Below are 25,020 nucleotides of genomic sequence, written 5' to 3' on the forward strand. Positions count from 1 at the left end.
TCTTGAGCCTCTGTGAGGACAGCCAATGCCCGTTATAGCGTTAAGACAGCGCTATGGCAACACTATGGACAAAGCGTACAACAGACGTGCCTGTATAGTAGTACTCTAGTTAGCTAGCCGCTCCGCTGCACGAAGGTCATTGGGTATTAAACTCGTACAGACTTTGGCGGTTTAAGCTTATATGTATATACTACTGGTGGTAATGGTAGCGCTCTGTTACGCATGCTCACATCCCGGACTTCTACAAAGTGGCTTAATCGCTGTTAGTTCGTCCGTCCGTTTGAACTGCCATTAACTAAGATGGAAGGGAGACGGTGAAAGTCTAGGAACTAAAGCCTTCTCGCCAGTCCGAGTCCTTTCGCCGTTGCCCCAGCTAACCGCATGGCTCATTAAAATTTCTATCTAGCACAAAATACCTCCTCGACGCTTCTGTGTAAAATGGCAGTCACTTATACAGACGTAACATTGGTTATATATGGCACGATCATGCAGTGATGATTTGATGTGACGACGATGGCCTCCAGGTGAACTAATCATTAACAGAGTGCAGTGTATCATGAACTGGATCCCTTCCGGTTCGTCTTTTAGGTATTCTGTCGCTATTGAGTAAAAACGTTGTACGTAGGCCATTCTATTTAACAAGGCCAAATTGGCGGTTTAACCAAATTTGTTTATCACATATACTCTATATCGACCCTTTATGTTCTATTTTTTTTTATTATCTAAGGAGAATTGAATTTGTGTCAGCCAGCAGACAAAGTTGACGCGACTCCTTAAGGTTGATCGTGTTGCCTGTACAAATTTCGCTCTAAGTAGATACAAACTGTTTCGACGGTACATTGACATGTTAATTTTTTTTTGCATGGACAAGTCGGTAATAAAATGATTTGGACTCTATTAGATTAACGACAAAAGTTAGTCTCGATGCTTAAACCGTACATGCTAAACAAGGGGTCTACATTTTTACATGTTTTTCAGTTTAAACGTCGCTATCTTGTCCATGTTAGAAGTGTGCAACATGCTTTATGATGAAGTTTAACTGCTAGCTAAGTTTAGTTATACCTAAATTTAGGACATTGAGCATTACGTCTCGTTAGAATAAACGCTTAGACTGTGTAAATTATCCTAAGCGGTTAATCTACTTTTTTGCTATATGACGACGTACTGTTTTGGTGTTACAATTCGGGTGCAACAACAATATTGATAACAATAATAATAATGATGATGATGATATTTGCTTTAGTAACGGAAAGACGAAAATGAAATTGGGCGCATCTCTAAGTTGCTGACGACTATACCGAACGAGAAAAAAAGAAAAAAAAAAAAAAAAAAAAGCTGTGTATCTTTTTCGGCACCAAAAACCAAATCGCTTTGTCATGTACTTTTTACGCAAGCTATAGTCATAGAGAGTTAAGTTGATTATCCACCAGCTTAAGAGTATACTTTTCTTTTCTAGGAAGAATGATAATTCTTCATTTTTAGCACGCGTAACATTATTGCCCCGCTATTACACCCAACAATATAATTAAAATTTTTATAATAGAACCTGCACGACTTGGAGTTAGTGCGGCAGTCTTTATGAACGTACCTAGCCTCCAACTTGAATGTGTTCCCGTTTGCGCAATAGTAAGAAAACATCGATTTTCGAATCGGAAGAAACTAATATTGAGCAAGGTCTATAAATTTTTATCAACTGGGCATAAGTTTAGATATGAACGCTGTTACCCCGATACCGTTGAAGATAGTAACGGTAACAAAGTAGCCAATTTAGAGTGTTTTTGAGCCGATGGTTAGGCTCAAAGTCGAGCTATACACACTTCGTTTCCTGCTGGGAGCTATTCACCTGAAGTAATGTTTAATGGCTCAAGTACAAGCCGTAACCATGCAAAAGCATATTTATTAGTTAGCTAATTAGTTAAATATTGTATTAAACGATACCAGAAACGGTGCTGTTGTGCACTGAAACCCTTAACTGATACAGTGAGCGCTGGAATAAAGACTACACTTCATCGCAATCTCAGCCTCATTAAAAACTTCAACGAACATAAGGCTGTCTTGTGTCCAGGGTCGAGAGAACAGCATCCGATGCACCATTGGGATTAAACGAAGCTAGTCGTCAATACTAGCCACGCGTTTTTACACGAGAGCGATGGAAGTGCTGCTGAAAACAGCCCGCTTTCCCACAGTAGAGCAATTCAGGAACTAAATATGCGCTGCGGAAGGCTCATCTAGTAACGGAGACATGGCATGCCTTTAAACGTGACCTGACGGTGCGCATAGGTGGGAATCTGGACAAGTTCAATGGCCAACAAAGATACAAATCCGTATAAGAAGATAGTAGTTGTTATTCAATTTAGCGGTGAAGTTCGTGGATGTCCTATTCGCAGAGCCGTACCACTTAGTACAATACTAATAAGGGCAAATATTACACTTTCTTGGGCACGGTGATGCAGATTCAAACAGATCACACGGAGCTCCTGAATAGCTGGCAATGTATCCTGTACACGAACGGAACAGCAATAATAGTTATTGTCATTATAATTGCTAACATTATTATTATTACTACCATTGTTGGCACTGCTGTTAATTATATTTTAATCATCGAAATCTTCGCATTTTGTTAACAGGAAAAAGATATCCTCAAATAGCTTGCATGGAAGCGTGACGTTATAAGCAACAGTAGGGTATTTTTTCTGTTGATACATATATATATATAGTCCAAAGATATGTTTCACTTCCGTTATATTAGGATCTCATCGGTATAGGGTATCGTAACAAAAATGAACAGTATCGCCCTAACTCTGATTAATTTCCTGCTGGGAGTTTCTGATTTAGCATTTTGAGAGGTTATCTCTATCGACCAGCAAGGATTGAGCTCAAGTAAATGATTTATCGATGTTAATCTTCTGCGGTACGCGGTACAGGAATCGTCTATGAAATGATCGTAGCCTATCGGTAAGCTTTCTTGGTCCAACGGCTGTCTATTGACTCATTCGTCGTATTGGTAATCTTTACTTCTCCTGTTACTTCCGAAGTATCATGTTGGAGTGCCTGAGCAGCTGAAAAATTGTGCTCCCATCTCATCCTAGGCAACATCATAAAGATCGAAGGGGATAAAATCATTTCTAATGAGGCAAACTATAGGAATGGTCTATAAACGCCATTCAAAAAATACCCGGCTTCTTGTCTACTTATTCCAACTATACCCGATCAAGAAGGCCGATGTTTATAAAAATTATTTACGAAAATGTTTATAGCGTAAACGATGTAATACGTGAACACTTAAAAAAAATGCACGAACAGCTAAATTGGCCACTAGCGATAAAGGTAGTGGGATTCGAGGAATATTAATTTTCAAAGTCCCACCGGACTACCTAACCTGCCGTGATAGAAAAACGCGACTTAATTCCTACAGATTGCCGCGATTACAGAATTCTGCTATATAAAAAAAGCGTTGCTTATTTGCACAACATTTCCTATGCAAAGTAAGCGCGTTGAAATGTATTCATGTATATCGATGTCTGACCGCCGCAAGTTTAAGTTAATTGAGCTAGGGGATATTATTTAGTAGTGATTTGCGCTCACAGACGTTATGTCGAAGTATACAGAATACTAGCCACAATATTGTTCCAGTTTCACGATTTTAATATTCATGTGAAGACCTTCATAAGTTTAACGAGGTACTACGTATCAAGGTCCTCATATCATTTCTTCAAATACTGGACCGACTCTCAATCGTTTACTCCGTTCCGTTTTTAAAATAACAGCTATATACAGGTATATGATACAGGACGAAATTTTGCTGTTGCTGTCTTATAGAACTACATTATAATTGAAGTTTTACACAAGGAAATCGTTTTCGATTTCGAATTAATGAGTTCAAATTGGGTAAATTTCAGCGGGTTGTCTAGGCGGTCCTAACTAGCACGCGTTGATCCGCCATTTCCGATAGCAGACAAAACCTGGTAGTTTCCTTTCACGTTACTTTGGAGCAAAAAGCTGGTCATGGCAAACGATAATGTGTTGCTTTTTGGGCATTTGAGCGATGATCAGCTATAACTTAACGTTTCGCTCCAGCAAGATTTGCCCCATTCAACGGTCTGCTTTGTTGCCAGATTTAATCTGGCCTCTGAAAAATTCGAGGAAGACCGTTATAAGGCAAGCCGGAGAATGCTCAATACAATTTACACTTAAAGCGTTTGAATTTGTATAAAATTGGCTCGAAAGGCTAACTTACTACCCTTGGTCTACGACCCACAAACTAATAGCTATTTTATAAGAGAAAATATTAATAGCCAATCACGTTCTCCAGAAAAGCTCTAATGGTTATTCCCTTTAAAATTTTTTATGCCTTTTGTACCTTTTTCGTACGGTTTTTGGCAGTTTTGAATCCGTCCATTTTCGGTACTTTCGACCTAAAATTTAATTCCGTTGGAATTTTTTTTATATGCAAGGTAATCGAGCATCAGTTTACTTGGCTCACGGTTATTATTATTATTATAAATAGGTTATTTTTGGATTACCGGAGTAGTATTTTCAAAATGACTAGTTAATGATTTCTGTTCCGACCCGAACCTGTAATCGCAGCAATAGTAAATAGGCATGATCTTCAGGACAGCTCTCGCCCTCTTATTGAAATGCTCGTCTCGTTTAGGTGTAGTCTTAGAAACAAAACATGAGCAAACATGCTCAGTTCGGACATGCCACTGTCTGTCTCGGACATCTCGTAACCTCCCACAAACGCCTTGACCTTCGTGGTCAAGTTAATAAAATGTCGAAAAAGGATTTTTATTATAATTTAGTCGCTGATGCCGACAATACTATCGGCGGAACAGACGTTGATATACGCTTGGCTGTACAGTTAGGTTATTATTGGTCTAATGACAGATCATTGAGGAAAGTGTGTGCGGTAGCATTATTACTGACCAATTGATATTTGTCAATTTGTTTCATTATAAACTTTACTCTGCTTATTATAGGACGGTTCATCTTTCGACAGCAGTATTCGTTTCGAGAGTCTTCGATGTTCGAATTCGATATGTACTAAAAATGAAGGTAAGCTTTTTAGTACCGTAATCTTTGTCCACAGGTATAGGGCAGCACTAGGCTAGTAAACCCATTGGGCAGTCGAACATGGCATATACTTTATCTTTATATGTTGACCTTTAGCTTCCTATGAATTTTCGGGTTAAAAAGAATATCTAATACTGTCACAAGTAATTTTATATCAAGTTAATGTAGATCAAAATTGTATTTGGTATTTTGGAGCAGAAGCGGGAAAAGTCTGACTAAAAGGCTATCATCGCATGCCGAACTACACAACTTACTATCAGTATGCCTGGCTCTTTAATGTCGTGAACTTGACAGCCTTTAAGCCATGATGATACACAATTGCCTGCCAATAACATCTGAAGTGAGAGATTCATTGTTAAATTATGTGGCGCTGGAACGGCTGCGTTGTTATGGTAACTCAATTAATAGCTGTTTATTTCGGAAGAGAGCTATCAGGTAATGCCAGATCAGATAACGTACTTCAAATCTGACTACCTTATATGCCTATTCGTTGATTTTATCTGATATTTAATCGTCAGTAAGCATACTGAGAGCCCATTGATAAATCCCTCATAAAGCAAGCCGCATCAAACTAAGGACTTTCAGCATTTTATGTCCTGATCTGAATGAATTATTGCCGCATTATTCCTTGAAAAGTTCACGTACACTACAACTATTAGTTGACTGTAACTTGCACTGCCTCGCACAACTGGCCGAATAGCCTCTGTCGTTAAGGGCTGCGGTGTCAGCAACCCCGCCATGGGGTAAGCGGTACACAATACGAGACAAGAAGAGGGTAACACGGAAGGAAACTTCCAAGAAGTGCTCTTTTTTTTCAACTATTCTCAAGTAGCCACCCACTAGGAAGCTGTCCTTAGGTCATAACTCACTCACGCTACGCGGCTGCTTCTATTGCGCCAGTATGCCCTTGCCCTAGCAGCAGCGGCTTTATTGCACATTCTAGGTTGGTCGATTTGGGAGGTTGTTACTTCAGACGATATCTGCAGCAAGCGGTCCACTGGGACAAATTGAAATACAGGTGTTGCCTAAATAACTTAGGCATATTTTATTCACCTGGTTAGATTATGATATGAAGCAGGGTTACTGATAATGTTATATTCGCGTAGCCATGTCGTTCCGTAGAGACAATCAAGAAACTTGCTTCAAGCGAGAGAGGAAGTTATGATACCATACTTAAATAGGCATATCTTATGGTTTTAAACGCTCAAAAGCATATATACATATTAAATATGTACGATTAAATAGTGACACTTGAAGCTAAGCGTGTGATGCACGTATACTATACGTGCCGATTGTTTCGAAAACACCCTGTTTGGTGGTCCTTTCCCTGTACTTTTTGGGCTGACGAGAAAATGCCATACGGGCTATGAAAAATCTCACCATTGTGCTAACACAGCAAAATCATAAAAATGAGGATTTTTTCGTTGACGTTCGTTGTTGAACTTTGTTGGCACCGGCGACCTGAGTGACGCTGGTGAATTTATTACCAAGAATGAAGCTAGCCACTGTTATACAGGCATCCAGATAGAATTATATTTCCAAATGTACAATTCGTGCCTTTTGTGGAGCTCGCCGTTTATTACGTGAAAGGAGGCTTGCTAACTTGCCGTAAGGAAATATGTATGCTATTTATAATACCTCCAGAACGTAACGCACCCACATTGCTCTGTGACTAAATAAATAACTGGCTAAATATGGATTAAGACAAAATAAATCATAATTCCTATTTTAAAGTTGTTTAAAAAATATACCGTGTCTATCAAATAATAGTAATACGATTGAGTACTACAAAGGGATACGAAATGTTGATGACAGGTTTTTCTACATATTTGCAGAATAATAAAAATAGGAATGCTCAGAGGTATAACCCAGTGCATTATTTAATTTACATTTATAATAAATTTTTACAGAAAACAAATTTTTACGTAAATATGTACATGAACGCTTCTCACGAGTAAGAAGATGTTTTGTTTTTGTTTTGTCGGAGTTTATAATAATGTCGGAGTAAATAAGCAATTCGTATTTGCCAGCTTTTTACAAAGCTGCACAACTCTGCAAGACGGAATGTTCGATCAGGCGAGATTCAGGGTAAGTACAATCTATGAAAAATGCCATTTTTTGACTTCGCTCCTTCTATGAGAATCTAAATAACAATTGACGATGTTATTACGCTGCCGACCACGAGAAAACGAGCAGTAAGTTGGTTTTTATAGGTCGCTTAGATATCTGCGCAGTCCTCACTGCCGGTGTATTTTCTAGGCCTGCTCGTAAAGGGCAAACCAGTGGCACATCCCCTTACGTACGGGCTCGTAGCTTTATAATAAAGGTCGCACAGTGACGGCGTATCTGTTCCGTATTTACTAAAAAGCATAATTCGGTGTGTCACTATAGCGGAGAAATGCAAATCCGTACCGTTAGCAAACAGCAGATGTTGCTTAACGAGTTAGCTTTCAACGCATATAACATCCATTAAGAACGATTTACAGTAGCAGTTACATAAAGCTTTATTCAAAGGCAACGAAAATAACTTACGTTAGTGTAGCGTTTACGGAACTAGCATATAAGAATGGAACATTACAATAGCTTAGGCTAGAAAAATAAAGTCAGATACGTCGAGTTCGCGAACCTGAGCTAGTCTAGCTTACGGGCTTCTAAGCCTAGCAGCATATGCCTACTGCTTTTGAGCTGAGTGACTGTAACCAATAGAAGACACACAATTTTCACACATTATTTCAGTACTATCATCAGAATAGCGCATTTTCTACATATTCATGATCTACACTGCTAGATGCTAAGTTTGCACTCGTTGATTGATCGACTATTGGTAATAGCACTTTTCTGCTGCGGCGTTGTAATTTTTGTAACACTTGCCATTGGTAGAAAGTTGTGCTCTTCGAAAAACGTCACCCTATTATCTATAATTCAAAAACACATGTTTTTTCTTACGGTTTAATGAAAAAAAAAAGAAACTTATGTTCAGAGCACTTTCACGCGACGCGGGAGACACATTTTCATCAATAGAAACTCTAATTTCGCGGAAGGCCGCGGTATGAACTGAAGCACGCACCAGCGACCGCGCAACACTGCCATGGATTCTTCAGCCAACGAAGTCGTAAAGATGTCAGTAAGTTACTCATTGAATATTACAATTCGTTAGCCCATAAACAAGTTCTAAAAACGAAAAATATGTATTATTTGATTTCTAATAATCAACTACTACTTTAATTAAACTCAAACTATATCTTACTGACGTTTTTCTTCGCGGGGCTGAATCACTAGAATGCTATATAAGTGCATATATAAAGCAGTATGCATTCTGTCATTTACCGTTGCTCTACGACGTTATCACTAAAAGTATGGCGTACACAAATTCATTATATATGTCAATTCTGTTGTCTACGAGCTTTACAGGCGATAGTTTTATATATATATATATATAGATAAAACATTGTTATCTCTAGACGCCATTGTGTGTTGTCATAAACAGACGTTTTTGGAAGACTACGAATGGGTAAAGCGGAAACGTTTAGACGGTTAATGAACTCGTGGTCGTTTCGTCGGGGTAGTATATGGCTATATCAGATGATGTCGCTTACAATAGTGACAACTTTACCAGGGCAAAATTGATGAAATAATATTACCCTAATGCTTTTTCCGCGCTCTCTAGACAACGGTTGGTGTAAGCCTGTAACTGTATCAAACGCCACTACTTTTTACATTTATATGCGGTAGTGAGATGATATTTCTGAGAGGTTTAAGTAAAGGATACTATTTACTCTTTCAATGGCAATTCGTCCATTACCTAATTTGTTGGTGTTCATGACCGATATCAAATGTTGACGACCTAATTGGTATAAAGCTCTGACAGCTCTTTTCCATTTTGAAAAAATCGCCCTTTGTATTATTAGCTATTGAGAAATCTCAGACGCATATATATGCACTTATTCATTTGCCAAAGCTGTTGTTATGTGCTATTGATCTCATCACATGAAACGTTTTTTTTTTTTTTTTTTTTTTGTTTTAATAAAAATGCTTATAACATGTATTGCGTATCTAAACTATTCATTACGGTACCAGAGTGTACTACGCTTTGGTTAGTAATCACTGGTAAAGTTACAAGATGCGGATACAGGCGTAGTACTAAGCGGCACTGATCACTAAAGCTCGCGCCAGCGAAATTGCATATAATCATTCCGATCTTTTATAGCGGTATAAAATCCCCTCGAGTTTTGAGGCTAGATCCTTCTCTTTTTAGCGCATACAGATGCAGATTAGCATTTGCCAGTTTTATTAGTCTATGCTGTGCATATTTACAAACCCGTCTTTGAAAAATACTTGTGGCCAACATCTATCTGCGTATATTTCTGAATATCCTAAAAAATAAAAAGAAGGGTTAAAAAGATAAATTTTTGGGGGGTTGTGGTAATACCCCCTCCCTATTGCTTCTTCTCCCACTGGCTTCGGAAAAGTGGTAACTGCTCACAGGCGAGAATCATCTATCGGTAAGTCCAGCGGAAGCATCACTGTGGGTATGTGGGTTTTCTTGAACACCTTTATGTATGAGCACAAAAGCAAGTTTAGTCAAAGGCAACGCCCGATGAGGCGGAAATCCCTGGGGGGGGGGGGGGGTGTGGGCTCTGCGGCCTACCAACCCATTGGTCATGAAAGTGATAATACAGACTCAACTTGGGGTATTCTAGCCTGCACTGAAATGTCTACGGCGAAAATCCTCAGGACATGTTATTTAAACAGGACGAAACTCTTGCGTGATGTATACATAGCAGTGATGAAGTTTGAACGCAGATACTGTGTAAAGAAAGTCTTCACAAAAAGGCTGCCATGCCACGAACCACATGCCGTCGTATTTTACTGGATGGAGTAAGGAGAACTCTATGCGAGAGAACTCTGTGACGATGATACGAATCTTGTTTAAAGTTTGCAGAATAGAACACCCATGTGCAGATCACGCCGGTGTAATGAACAGGGAATGGTAGCCCGTGTGCATCAACTGAAGTCTTTTCGCTCCTTGAGGCAAGTCCTCGAGGATTGGCACCCCATGGTCTCAATACACGAAGCCAAATGTACGTCCGTACGCCAAACAATGCGCAAGAGAATCCCAAAAATGAAGTTTCTAAAAGGAGCAGGTAATGTGACGACCGCCAACGACAAGCGCTGCTGCGACAATGACAAAAAGAGCCGATACTGCTGCCAAACGAAACGGTAACACAAGCGAAGAAGTTTAACGGCGAAGAGATATCTAGTCACAGACGTGGAATCGGGATATGCAAGTTTAATCTAACTCTAGAAAGCTTCTAATTTGCTGACTCTTGCAGTATGTTGTCGCTTGTTCACACAAAATTTACCGCCAGCATTCGCAGTGTTTTTAATACATATATATAGTGTATGGACTGTGTACATAGTATGTACACAAATAGATCAGTAATGCCTTAAGCCTAGCGCAGATTCGGGATCCACGTTGTCAATATATTTCGAGGAGGTTTTTTTTTAGATCACAAAATATATCCTTTATAAACCTAAATCTAGAGCGTCGCGTCAGTCCATATACATGAGACGTTTAGATAGAAGCACCTCTTACGCCGTTCCATTAAAAACATCTAACATAAGAATATATGCATAAAGATTAAAAGATCACTGCGGTAAATGATATTTAATTAGTATTGATGCAGTTGCCAATGAAAATGTAGCAAAAAATAACAGTTATCTGAGCCTTTGAGGGACATACCGTTTACTCACTTCATTGGTTTACATTTCATAGAAGCAATGCTGAGCTCTGGACCTAATTCGTGGTGAGGCTGAAAGCTTTTCTTTTGAAGTGTTATATATGTAGAAAATCGTTAGTATCCTATAATATATGCGTATAGCAAAGCCTTAATGCGTTGTCGGGTGACATGTTACGGTTACCCAACAAGCGGAAGGACAAACCGTCCCTTTATCGAACAGAATTTTTTCCTAAAAAAAAAATACCTAAATAAAAAAATGTACCACCAATAGTTTTTTAATAGGTCTGTATATGATGCGTATTCAGAGTAGTCGTATAAAACGATTTTATATCATTAATCAATGTTACCGTTCGGAGCAACGCAAACAGTTGCCTTTGATGAAAGTCCCCTGTGCAATTAATATGCGATGCAACGTTTTCTAAGGTGATCTGTAAAAGCTAAGAAGCGGGTCCGATATTTGCAGGCACGGAGAATGTGTTTTATTTTATGTGGGGAAAATTAGAAAAACGTTCACTGAATGTATGATGATAACCAATATGGCTACCAAATGGACAACAATGTGGCGGGTTTAGAACGCGACAATACACAATGATAATATTAGATATTAATGAACATATTATAATTAGTATTAATTTCAGTAACAATGGAGAGGTTTTCGGGAAAAGTGTAACAATTAAGTAAGTTGTCGGAAAATTTAAGATGCAGCTTTAGATTTATAGCTGGCACCGTTTGTATGTTGAACATGAAGGTGTCAGAAACGCCTCATTCAACATATTGTCTGAATTTTAAACACACTTTTTTTTCTCTAAAGTTGATCATTTGCGACATTGATTTGTAACTGCTTTCGTTATCACTTATCTTGAAGTGTGGTTACCACAGAGGTTTCGTAATGGCTCTATCTAGTAGCTCCTCCGCAATGGAAACCTAAGTGTTCGTTGTTCTATTTCTGCTAAATTGTGGCTTTTATTGTTACCAAGGGTTTGATAAGTTGTTGAGAAACATAAGATTCCACAAAAATAACGACGATGTGAACCGTTTCAGGTGAGATGGACATTTGCAAAACATTTAACATTTACTATGTGCGAATCTTAGAAGACATGTTGTTGGATAAGTCTTCGACGATCTGAAGATCAGCGATGTCGTCATTCTTCGTGGGTGAGACTAAAATTTCGTAAAAAAAAACATGCTTAATACTATGTTGAGTTTATAGTTTGTGTTCTTAGGTAGACCCATGCTCTAAGAATTAGGAATAGAAATATCACCCGATAGCTGCCCAGACAGCCATGGACCATCGCAAGAACGGCATATGATGCATTTAGCTGGCTTGAGTGACCACGTTACACAGTGCCAGCTTAGACAGCCGTAATATTATAGCTCTTCGTGTTACTGAGTATTATGCATAAGCATACAGGTAATTGTCAGCAACGCATAGTAGTAATATGCAGGGCTATAATACGCACGCAGCTGCCAAAGACAATCGCACTGCTATTTATGCCCAACATGACATAACAAAGGTCTAGGGGCTTCGTTGCTGTTGGCCTATAGCGCAGCCAAGCTGAAAGTCGCAAAGGGCACAGGGAGCGATCCCTGTTGAAGGAGAACTAAACTTAAGGCCAAGCACGCAGTATCTTGTTGCGTTCTAGAAACGCCGTCAGTGTTATAGTGATGGTCCAGATAGCGATCTGTGCCCGCGGCAGAGAGGGCGGCGGCAGCAGAGCAGTGAATAATTGTTGCAAGACAAAGCGTGTAGAGCTTTTAATGTCATGGTAGGATGCACAGCACTGGTCGCGAGTAATTTCCATTGTGCGCTGTGTAATACGAGCAAAAACTCAATCTGATATTCGATCTTATTTGATGTAGCTGCCGCGTACTAAAATCGATTATCTCCTTATATGCCTATTGCCCGTCACTAGAAAAAAGCTAGGGGAAGGTGTGGATCGAGACAAGGAACTTAAGATTTGCCATCTCATAAATTTTATATGGCGAAGAGAATCATTAACAGAGAAAATATTAAACGCCAAATCCATTTCAGGGCTAGGAGACTTACGCAGTGGAATAGTTATTTCTCATAATGTCCTTGTCCTTCAGGCTGTGTCTTTATTTCGAAGCCTATACTATTCCTGAGACAATAATCTTATGCTTCATTCACATTTCAACGTCCAGTCAAAAAATTGTAACTCAACAGAAAAAATACTTTCTTTTTCATGTACATTGGGTTCTACCAAGAATCAGAAAAGAGTACAAATGGCCATAATGCTCAAAAATCTGTATAATCATAGTAGGTATTAAGACGCAATGTACCTGAAATTAACGACAATCTCGGCTTACCGAACACGGTCCAAGAAGAAATTTTTCGCAGCAGAACGCTAAAGTTTATAAAATTGCTCTCAAATGCTAATGCCTTAACATTATTGTAATTATATAAAAAGCAGACTTTTCTGCCGAGGTAACGCAGAGGGTTCCTTGGTTTTAGATGCAACTATTTCGGCTTCACCTAGAATAAATAAACGATACCCCTGCATGACTTAACCGATCTTTCTTCGGGAAAAGGGAATTCAACACATTATTGTGCCTGACAATTACCAAAGCTTCCGTTCCACAAAACAACGGAAGTGTGCTTCTCCAGCTTTTTCTTTTATGTGGAAAAGTGCGTGAAACCAAAACAGTGGTTGATAAAGGGCGCTACAGTACATATAACCAACTAAACGCGGTTGTCAGGGACGTGACGCCACGAATCACGTCTATACTCGGTGAACTTTTGCGTATACATATATGGAAAAGTCATTCGGTCCTTGCTTCGAGATAGGAACCTTCCCACAAACTACTCCCGGACGGGTGGTGTGTAAAGGGCGAACATGTCGTTTAGGACACAGGATATGGAATAGTTTCCTTCCTCTTATCATAATGCCGGTCTCCATAAAGTTTGCTTCGAGTCGGTTTGCTTAAAACAGGTCAGCACAAGGGCAAGTTCTTTCTGGATGTGCACAGCCTATTGCGCGCCACTTGCGCGGTGATGTTTTGCAATAAATCTACGTAATCAAGGATCTATTACACATGACGCAAATGTAAAGCGTGTCCATTGCTTTTTCTTATATACGCGTGTTTGCACCACCTATGAAGCAAAACGTATGCACGATAAGCATATGCCTTAGTAGAAACTTTTACTACCTTAAACTTAGTGCTTACATTTAACAACCTGTCATTCCTAACTAAAGAGAGGAACTGGGGTTTGCAAAATCTGAACTGCTTGTATTTTGGGTGGACTGCTTAAAATGAAACATGTACTGTAGATTAATGAGCTTTCATTTATAGTTATCTTATTCCTATATACGAGTCACTTTTGTGTTGTTGCTGGCTAGCTTATGTCTGGTTCGCTATTATCATTAATTACGTACAGCAGGAAATCATTGCGTCAATCATCAGTAGGCACCTACAAAGGTTGAAGTCAGGCCTTGAACTCATCCAATTAAGTACACCGAAAAGTGATAATAGGTTTACTAGTACTAGGCACACATTACATAGAGTGCTATTTTATTGCTTCAAGTGATCTAGCTTTGATAATATGCTGAAGATCTCGACAAATCCGCTAACGAACCTAGTAGTGCCTTGGTGGACAGAGACGGAAAAATTGCGCTCAAAACAACATGTCCTGCAAAGATCCAGTTGACGTTAAGATACAAAAAACCTTCCCTATAATGAGTAGTGTAAACTAATATACTTTGTTACTGTTCATATTTAGAGAAAATAACCACCCAGTCCACGTGTCTATTAAAAAATTCAAAACTAAGTAATTGTGCTGCAAATATACGTCTACTAATAGCGTTAACGAGCACCTATGAGCACTCTGAGAGTTGGTGTTTGTGCATTCTATTTAACATGTTATTTTTCCTGCTGTATTTTGGTCATTGTTATAATCAAATCTAATAATAATAATAATAATAATAACATAAAATATACTATAATAGCCTCTCCAAAACGAAATCAATATTTTTTTTGCATTGATTTTATGATAGTGTTATTTTTTAAAAGTTCTTATAGTTTTGCGAAAACAGCATGTTTAGTTTTATAACAGGCATAGGAAAAGCACTTTTTTTTTCAAATCCAAGTATACGCTTGTACAACCTGAAAAGGAAAAACAATTTTCTGTGTTTTTTTATGGGTGTTTTACAAGTTTTTCAGTGTGGCGAAAAAAATTCACAAAGGTTATATTGACGGCAGTTCAAATTAGAGGTTTTATGTAAATGTTTTCCATACCCAGTACGAAAAAGTTTGCATATCGCTCTTTACGGAGCTGACACTTTACGCATTAAATCGCAAAAATTGTGACAATCAATTATATATATATATACGGCTTTGGTTAAAATGGGCTAGGATTTGTCGCTTTGACTTCCGTTAATGATACATAGTACACAGTTTGTGTGAGTAAGTTTTATATATCAATATTTAGATTTATATATTAATATATACAGTCTCGACAGTTTCAGTGAAGCCCGAAATAAAAATAGTGTTTCTGTTTTTACATTAACCTAATCTAGGGCTCTACGTGGAAAACGATGTTAACGAAGTGTCATCCCACGGCCTGTCCGCGTCAAATGATCCCTTTTGAGCAATTTTCAATCAGTTCGGCGTATGTCCAATAATCACTTTAAAAATACTGTGTTTCAAATCGTGGCTTACTTTCAGCTTTGTCTGTAGACTGCATTTCATAGGAAGATAGTTATTTACACTCGAGACAGGCCAACCTAGGAAACTTGTTTTAAGCAGGTTGATTGTTTCCGACGTTGCGTGACAAGTTGCCCCATCTGTTGAGACTAAATGTCGTTTGCATTGAAGTTTGCGTCATGAGAGAGAGGAGTGCTTGTTAAGAAGCCGAGTCCTTGAGGTCGTTGTGTCGGTATCCAGGCCGCTTCCCATTATAACGATGTTTTAACTTGTTCGTTCGGTAGCTCTATCTGCGAGTGAACCAGTCGGTCTAAATCACTTCAGTGTTACCTTCGTCAGCGAGAGGCATCGCCCGTGTTCTACGAGCTTACGAAACGTCACTATAGTCGCCTGTCTATTCTGTCGGAAGTGTTTGGGAAACATGAACGCTATTCCGAACGGTAGCGTTTTATCATCACACGCTGCTATGCTTATCACTTTTTTTAGTTTTTGCTTATTTATAGGCAACTTTAGCGTACCTGAGATAAAGGATGACTTTTTCTAGGCTATTTCCGAGACTTGTCTAAGCAAAACCGCATATTTTTGCATATGCTCAAAGTGTCATACTTAGCAGTCAATATATTCAATATAACTATCATCCAGCACGATGACATTTTAAATTCAAGACCAAAGCCACTGGCTAGTCATTGCCAAGGTAGTTCTCCTTTAACCTGCCAATAATTTTTTAAAGTAATTCTGCGCCAAGCCATATATATATATATATATATATAATCGATAAGATGTTACAAATACACCACATGCAAAGAGCTTCGGCGAAATTAATTTGAGGCTGATGGCAGGCTAAAAATCCGAAAAATACAAGGTCAATACGTTCAAAAAGCGCAGAAAGCCTTTAAAATACTAACCGTTAAAATGTATGCGAACAATCTACTGTTGAAAACAGCCGTTAGCTACTGTATAAAAATAGCTTCTTAGATTTTTATTGATAAATTTTCGATCTCTTTAAATCTACCCTCCATAGAAAATTTTCCGGTTCGCCTTCTAAAAATATTTTCAGATCTCTCAGGGGGTCTCGCAATAACGTCAATTGTTGATTTCGGACATAAAAAGAAGTTTATAATTTCCATGGGGCTCATCTGTCATAAACACGTTAGGTAATAGCTGATTTTCATCCTACTTCCGAAAACAGCGCATTATGGTACTTCTAGAGAAGAACTGGCTCTCTGGTACCAAGAGTAACGAATGCGCACATGCTTGCTATGGTAGACAACTCACCAAAGTTTGTAGGAATGAAATGTCTCACCTTGTATAAATATAGAGTATAAGTAAGAAATGCAAATGAAAAGTTCGGATACTAAAGCGACAATTAGGTAGGTTAAAAAAAAGCGGCAGCCGAAAGCAAATGGGAATATAAAACTAGTTTCAGTGCACAGCGGTCGTTTACGCAGCAAGAAACCGCCCACACGATCAAGGATAGTTGCCAGCATCTCAGCTTTGTATCCCTCACATTCACAATGGCTCTTCGTCCTGGCCTGTCTGGATCCAGTACTTTATGTTGTCCTTCGTTAATATTGCCCTAGTTGGTTCTCTACAGTTTAATAGCTACGGAAACCTAGATAGAATTTCACACACAACACCGTACAAGAACATGAAATCCTCTCTGGGTAGTAACTTGCGCATCGCTTGCCCTTTGTCGCCACGAATATCTAAGCTTCACTTAGCATTCTACAAGAAAAGCCCTTCTATAGTTTTTAAACTATATCCCCGCGAAGACGAGGCACAGAATGATACCGGCCACAATAAGCAACCTGAAATAAAACTTCTTTGTCAGTAATTTTCCGTAGTGTCAATAGAAAAGGCGTACGGTGTGCAGAAACCGTTGACCGAACACAGGATGAGGGTTTCTCCGGATCGTCTACTTCCGGAAACTTGCTGTATTATGTGTGACAATTATGCCGAATTTCTCATATTCCAATGGCCAAGTTATCGTGTACCGAACCAACAGCGCATTGTTAATTATAAACGAGCAGATCTGCACATGAGTATCCTCAGGAAAAGTTCAAGCCTTGAAAAGCGTAGCACTTTAAACACCTCAGAGGGGTCCTTAGTTCCATAAATACGGGGACGTATATCCAGAGAGGTACAACGGACATACGTAATTTGCACTGACTTCTGCGAGAGATCCGCAGGGGGCTCTATGGGAATTGATGCCGGATTCTTTTCAGTCATACACAGACATTGCTCAATCAAGTAAAACCACCTAGTGGTTTCACATACGGAAGTACATGCATATATTGACCGAGGATAGCTCCGTATCCGAATTCAATTTCTGCGTGCGTTTTTTTTTTGTAAAAGCTGCCTCACTTCGCTCTCCAATGATAGTGCACGTCACGACAGTATCGCTAGTGAAGTATTTTCAAACTTCAGTAAAAGAGAATGTACTTGCTAAGGTTAGTATTAGGTTGTTCATCCTTGGCTGCGATCACTTCTGCAGTAGTGATTCGGTTTGGCACGTTCCGAATGCATTTTGGTATCGACGCCTTAGCGCCCGGGTCCTGAACTTCCACTTGGAGCGCTATATTCTTGAGTTGTGAGACGTTAATGATATCCTGTTCGGTTCCGTCTCGCCCTTCGATGTAATGCCACACGCAGTACATTTCTGAGCGGATTCAGGTCGGGAGAATTTTCAGGCCATGAGAGAAACTCAACACCACTGGCGATAAACAGCTCTGAGACATTTTGTCATATGGCATAGACACTTGCCATCCATGAACATTTGTTCCCACCCGGACATCATTCTCGTATTTGGGCAGCATTTTCGCCTCACTCAACTACCTCACTGTATAGTCATTTCTTCACAGTTCCGTAAGCGAAAGGCAAGGCTTTTACACAATCACAGCCTAAACCATTATTCTTTCGTTTTGGGTGTTTGACCGGCTGAATAACACAGGGCTCGTGGAACGCTTCCCCGGAACGCCTATAGGCGTGTTGAGCGTTACTATTCAAAATTTCGTAGCGCGGTTCATCAGGAAAAGCAGGCTTTTCCACTCTCCGACTCTCCATCTTTGAAAGTGTTCACCTCATTTAAAACGCGCATAGTCTATCAGATTCTTTTTGGTTGGTTTATGACAGCTAAAATTATTCGTTGTGATACGACGTCAGAGGGTCTTCACAGACATAGCGACTATGCGTTTTGCCAGTCTCTGAGGAAGTTCAAAAACCGTTATCTAATTAAAACGGTCCTGTTCCTTCGTTGCGTCGTGCACTATTTTCGATCATTGTTTCCTTTATTCTTCAGGGGCATCCAGCCTTTCACTTTCTGAGCTACATGATCAACTGCACACTTCGATATTTCAACCCATTTAGCAAATTATCTCCTCGATGGACTCCGGCTATTAGAGTCCGCTTCTCTTCTGTGAAGTTTCTTCGTAATCTCGTTGTGAATTATGTGTGGTCACAAAAGCGTAAAAATTCATAAACTTCATTTCAGAATCGAATAGATGAGAGTAACTATAATCGCTATAATACATTTCGAATGATCTATGTCTTCCCATGTGCGGAACACGAACTGTGCGTGATGGCTCAAACGTTCATACACGTTATTTTGGATAGGCATTGTGCCATACCTCACTGTAAACGATTTCTCTTTCACAGCAGCGTCGAAAACGTTTTTTTTAGACATAGTGTTGCCACATGTGCTATCATTAGATAGTATACTAGATAATAGGTAGATTTTATATGAACGAAAACCACACATATTTCGTTTCGATGCGGAGACATCTTTAATGAAATTCGACTAGTTGTGAAGCTTTGAGGTGACGCTACTTGGTTAGCCGGTGAATGTATGTGTATATATATGCGAATTTTTCTATACACAGGCGGTGCTGACAACAAGATAAACACATAAAAGTGATGAAAATGATGAATGTTTTTCAAGAGGACTCATTGGATGTTGCACATGAGCCTTCCTGCTGGAGCTTACTTAATCAGAGAAAAACACTGATTCAACTATTAAGTACATAACAGGTATATAGCTGAAACTAACACATCAACGTTAATATGATTTCAAGACACGTGTTATTTACAAGTATAAGTGGTATCGGTCCACCCTTTAGTTTGGCAATTACGAATTTAAGGACAATGCACAAGCTGACAATACCAAGCACAGCGATGTGAAAGGTAGTCACCATGATGCTTTTTAGATGTCTTATACATAGGCAGGATCCGAATTTGGCAGGAACCACTCCACAATAAAAAGTGTCTAGTAAGAATTTGGTACTGACTGGATGCGTCTGACGAAGGCCTATCCAAATTAGATAGTTCTACATCAAAGTCAAGATTTTTTCTTTTAGGTAAATACCGCTTTGGCTGACGACAGTGTTCTGTTGCAAAGCGTAGTGCGTAAGATGAACAAAAAGAATGGTTTTAAACCCATTGGAAAAAAGATACTTATTAAATCTACAGATAAAGATACTTGTAAAACAAACAATTTCGATAATTGGATCGATTTTTCACAAGCCGTCGTCGTACTACTGGCCTGACCGATCAGAATGTGGAGTAGTACCCTTAGAACAATTCCCGCTATTCTGTTGTCGCAGCGGCGTCGGAAAGCATTTTATCAAGCTAGGAGAACAAGAAGATCAAGTCATTTATAATGATTACCTATGTTGCGCTCGCTCGTTCATCCACAAAGAATTCAAACTGAGGAAAAGAAGTCGAGGACACACCGACTCTGAGCTGCCGTCTAATTTGTGCCTGTTCCAATTGCTTTGATGCTATTACATGTGTGTTTCCTTATCATTTCGTACGAATACAATTTTAGAGAACAGTCAATTTGCTAAAGTGATAAATGTATGTAATGCTGAATTAACTGCAAGCCAAGAGTGGAAAGACACGAAAACGTGAACAAAATGAGTGATTTATAAAACAGATGTTTTATTGGCAGTATGCTACTGGATGAAGTTACTCTGGCAGATGATTTCTTTCAACGAAACGCTCCAAACTAAATCTATTGAAGGTAGCATTTATTCCGGTTGATCAAGAAGCATATTGTGGCTCGTAGCAGACACACGACAACCGAACCGATGATCTGAAAGTGACTTTCAAATATGAGGAAAATGTGCCTGCGTATGGTTGGTTAGGGTATAAGGTGCCCGGCAGGATGTGATTGGTTGAAGGAATAGGCTAAGCGAAGTAAAAAAATTCTCTAAGACTGATGGAAGATATCTCAATCTCCCTGTATACACTGACACAGGGTAAATCTCTGAATCAAATCCGGCGGCCGCTTTCCTGATAAGATTCAGAGGGTGCTAAAGTACTTAGTTTGACGACAAGGTATAGGCCTATATGAAACCTATATATATATATATATATAGAAGATTTGCAATCGCAGCCAACAAGGATTGTTCACTCCAGCACGGATTCAGCCATAAGCTATAGACTCATTTGCTTCATACATGTTCGTTGTCTCCCTTACCGCTTGGGTAAATGATACAAAAGGAACTTGTACACATTGGTGAAGGAAGTTAGAAAATGTTTGATAGGGACATTAACATTGAGCTGGTCTTATTCTTAATTATACAGTTTTCATTTTCTATTAAGTAGAGGAAGCGCCGCTACAGCGGAGTTGCTACGGAGCCGAACTTGAAAAAATGGTAGGACCTTCAGCTGAGATGCAATATTCTTTCAGATGGTCTAAGTTCGCTCTTGTCCTATGTCTACAAAACCCATGGTCCAATCTTAACAGTCTTCCATATGTTTTCCGTTTTTTAAAATTTAGGGACAAAGCTACATAATTGAGAGAAATAAATTCATTTCCCTATATTTCGCTTGTGGGCTTCATGCAAAGTTTTTCAAAAGACTTTGTTCTTGCCAGCTTAATTTTCATAGAATCAGTTTGTCCTCTGGTTAGGCACGTTTTCAGTACATCATTGTGTCACGTTTAGGTATCGTCTTATTTGCTCAGCATGATGAGGGCAAGTATTACAAGGAAATTCATGGTTCAAAGGCATTATAAGCCACCGACTACCCAACTTTCTAACTCAAACTTTTTAATCTTGCTAAACAGGAATAATAGGAACTGCGTCCACAGCAGCCCGAGGGCCTAACCTATACATGTCCTACACTTAAAAACTTTGCGCCACTTCACCCTGGTTAGGATAAAGCAACTAAGATGGGACAAAGCTATGCAATCGTCCTCTAAGTACACAGAAACTAGTTTGCGCAGTTTGATCTCTAGCAAATCATTAGGTACCACCACGTAGCTTGGTATCTTCAAAATATACATAATACGATTTAATTATGATTCATGACTGGGTTTTAGCGTGGCAACAAACAGATCTCGAAAGGTAGACTTATTAAATGAAGTGCTCACTGATAAAAACCTCCCAAGGAAAAGGGGAGCTTCTGGGGGTGAGGATAGACCTTTTAAACTTCCTTCATCAAAGGTTAATGTTGAGATCAGCTTAGCGTGCAGATTTGATGCATACACATATACATAAGCCGTATACTTCGTTGACGCGATTCGAAATACTTTGTACCGATATTGGGCCTCAATATGGTACAAGAACAAAAAACATCTCGACTTTGTTATAGATAAATCTCAGCTAGCCAAGAAAATAGCAAAGGGCTTTATCATTCGTGTGTCATATCATAGCACCTTCAATATCTACAAATATGTCTAGGATGTCGCATTGCTAGCGTCTAATGTGGGTTCTATAGCAATAGTACGATTATTGAGTAATACAAATGAACATATGGTCGCCGGAGAATATGCATGCATGAATATTTCTATTGCAAACAGGACAAACCTCGTCTCCATCGTTCCTAATGATATACTGGTGGTGAATCGCCGAACGGATGAGATCAAATTCTGTAACCTATTACAGCGTTTCAGGTTTTCACGTGTCAGCTTAGCAGGGATCGAATTGCGTTCGCGAAAAAAGGCGGGAGAGTTAAGGCAGAAGGACACAAGGATATCTAGTTACAAAATAACCTTAGTGTTGCAAACTGATTGGGCAGGTCTGGATGAAAGCCGGCCCAATTTTTTTATATCAGAGAGATTCTTATACGTCTTGTGTAGATACGTGAAGAAGGCTTAACAAAAGCAGTTTTCCCTTAGAGATGAATCTGACATAGTTGCTATATTGTGCTGTTATCATGCCAAACTAATGAAATCATAAGCAACGCGGTGAGTTAAGAAGCCCCTTGCTTCTCCTACAAGAGAACACGGCGACGTCGAGTAGGAGTGCTTTAAGGAGCTGTTGACTTATATTGTCTCTTAATCCAACCTTTGTGTTTCGCGTTTAATGTTTGGTGTCGCCATTGGGTATTCCATCATATAGACGGCTAACTCCCGGCATCGAACGAGGTCAAACAAAAAAACCCGCGTTCGAACCTAGACCACAACGTGCCCTTAAGATTACCGGGCAAACACGCTACCCACTAAGTTATCTTTCTATGATTCAGCGTGTGTTTCGCATAGTTTGCCTTCGTTACTTCGTTTGTTGGAGCTGAATCACACTTACATTTATGGTCTAACCTCTCTCAAGTGTTTCTCGGATACGCGCAATCTATTCTTTGGCTCCATTTCTGAGCAGTGTTTTTAGGCGGGATAGAGACTGACTCGGTTATTGCACTCAGCTTTTGAACAAGGCTATACACAATTGTATTTAAAGCTTATTATATATAACTGTATTTAGTGTTTTTTATTATTGTTGTTGTTACTCATATAGATTGTGTAGTTTAAGGTTATATATAGCCATGTGAAAACATAATCATGGTCTTCAAAGATATTTTCTTGTAAAGATTAAAAATGTTCCCAAAAACTTTAAACTAAAATATTCTAGCTACTGACGGTCAAGCAAGGATTCTCATTTAGTCATTTATCTAGGTACGAGTATGTTAGTAATTGACTAGTAAAATAAATATGTAAGTTTACGAAAGCCTAGTTAACGTTCCGCTTATATAGTATCTTTCTATTCATACTTGATCTGAGTTTACGTAATCACGTTCGAGTGACTGCACTACAAGTAAGCAGAATCAGACTTTATTACCACACTTATTTGCTCGCCTAGTCAATTTGCAGGGCTTAGTTCTGAATCCGACAAATTTGTAAGTACATTTCGAAATAGTCTGAGTACATTTTTTTTCTGCACTGTAAGCCTTTACCGCTGATGAAGCTACTTCTGACGTCATTATCCCCTGTGTACATCGTACCAGTGTATACGGCATACAATATATTATTACGTTAGTCGTCGTCCTTTCTCTACACTTCGGTGTGGAGTATTTTAATAATTGTTTTCCCAATTTGGATTCTTGTGGGGTGTCAGCTGAAATGAAACCCAGGAGCTCGTAATTATCAAAGAAAGGCTACAGGTTTTTGTCGGTACGACTTTGTGTAGCCTGAATGTGGGTTTCGGCTATCATCGTCAAGCCTTCATTTGATTCCAATAGACAGCAGATGTGGAAAGGCTATTTCTCGAACATAGCAAATATTGCTCTTCTTTAACTAATCGAGTGTAGGTGTGTGCGATCAGAAGTATGCAACAATGGCCATTTGCAATCTCTGCGCTATTTTCCACTAAAAGCACTATGCGAGAACACATCGTTTTTATTATAGAACTAGCGTGCATACGTAGCTAAACAAATGTCCGCGCCCTAGATCCGTGAAGGCTCAGTCTACTAAATGCATCGAATAGGTAGGTATAAGTTGTCTTTGATTCGGCACTGAGAAAGTCGCTAGTAATCCCAATTGAAGCTCACAAGATGAACGCTTTTCATCTCGTGACCTTTCACTGACTCCTGTCGAAAGGTCGTTCGAATTATCGATAGATCAGGCAACATAAAAATACTAACATCCAGTCAACTAAACATTGCGATGTCTCTTATGAGTCCCAGGGTTTTGTTTTGTGGAAAGGCACTCATGCACATGTATAATAAATAGAAACCAAATTCAGACGTATTCAGCGGGCGGCGAGAGTAAAGTCTTTGCTATGAATTCCCTTGTATTGTTTGTTGCACGTGTAGGCGTACGATGGCGACAGTCCTTGGGTACAGCTACCAAAAGATGTCGGCATAAGCCGTTTTCAATTCAATTTAGACGGCTAGCCATCAACGGCGACGTCTTTCTAACATTAGTTGTTTGGTTTTTAAATGATGAAGTTACCATGAGTTGGGCCCGATATGCTCAGGGCGCTATGCGGTACAAGGGGACGTTTTCGAATAACAACAGACACTCGAGCCTGAGGTGAGGGTTTTCAAACAACCCGCTAACGATATACTACGTACTAAGAAGCGCTATCGTATCTAACGGAACTCTAGCTCCGACTCTCGAAGCCATTGTGGATAGGGCGATCGGCTATGCAGATGATGGCGGACCAAGTGTTCACGCCAGTAAATGGTGCAGAGGAGCGGCTCGTTAATGTACCACACACTCGTGTGCTACACGAAGGATAGATGGTATGACGGCAATGATTGTTTAACCTTATTTTAACGATTTCCGAAGTGAGGAAAAATGTCTAGCCTAATACAACTGCCGCTCTAA

General features: G+C 39.4%; 1 long non-coding RNA gene across 2 annotated transcripts; it reads left to right on the forward strand.

Moving 5' to 3' along the window:
* Positions 1-300: 300 nt before the first annotated feature.
* On the forward strand, positions 301-25,020 carry LOC147756320 (uncharacterized). Of its 2 annotated transcripts, none has more exons than XR_015327163.1 (4): positions 301-524; positions 4,980-5,055; positions 11,856-11,969; positions 24,639-25,020. It is a non-coding gene; the product is annotated as an uncharacterized LOC147756320 (long non-coding RNA). The 2 variants fall into 2 exon arrangements; XR_015327164.1 differs by lacking the exons at positions 301-524; positions 4,980-5,055 and adding exons at positions 7,061-7,161; positions 8,040-8,197.

Source organism: Varroa destructor, unplaced genomic scaffold (genome assembly GCF_002443255.2).
Source record: "Varroa destructor unplaced genomic scaffold, Vdes_3.0 BEIS01000004.1, whole genome shotgun sequence".
Lineage (NCBI taxonomy): Eukaryota > Metazoa > Arthropoda > Arachnida > Mesostigmata > Varroidae > Varroa > Varroa destructor.